This window comes from Tyto alba, unplaced genomic scaffold (genome assembly GCF_018691265.1).
Source record: "Tyto alba isolate M040663 unplaced genomic scaffold, T.alba_DEE_v4.0 Super-Scaffold_14, whole genome shotgun sequence".
Lineage (NCBI taxonomy): Eukaryota > Metazoa > Chordata > Aves > Strigiformes > Tytonidae > Tyto > Tyto alba.
In genome coordinates this window covers 56,262,076-56,262,381 of record NW_024881276.1, presented here as the reverse complement: position 1 = coordinate 56,262,381, position 306 = coordinate 56,262,076, and positions in this window count along the sequence as shown.

Sequence of the window (306 nt, the reverse complement as noted above, 5' to 3'; positions counted from 1 at the left end):
GGGCTGAATGTTCCCTAATGTAATGCTATTACTCAAGGGATTAGAGTGGGACGTTGAAAATAATTACCATCCTGCTAGATGAAGCGATTTATTTCAAAAATCTTGCTAACTCAAACACTACCCTGAAGTTATAATTTCAATATTTAGTTCATTCTCTAGGTCGAGTGAGGGAGCTGAAGTTACTAGGACAGATAGGAGCTAAAGAGTGGACTGTTTTTAAAAAAATACCTGCATCCTGCTAACAGAAGAAGGAACTGGGAGCTTTTACTGACTGACAGTAACTTTGTCTTTCTGTCCACTGCTTCC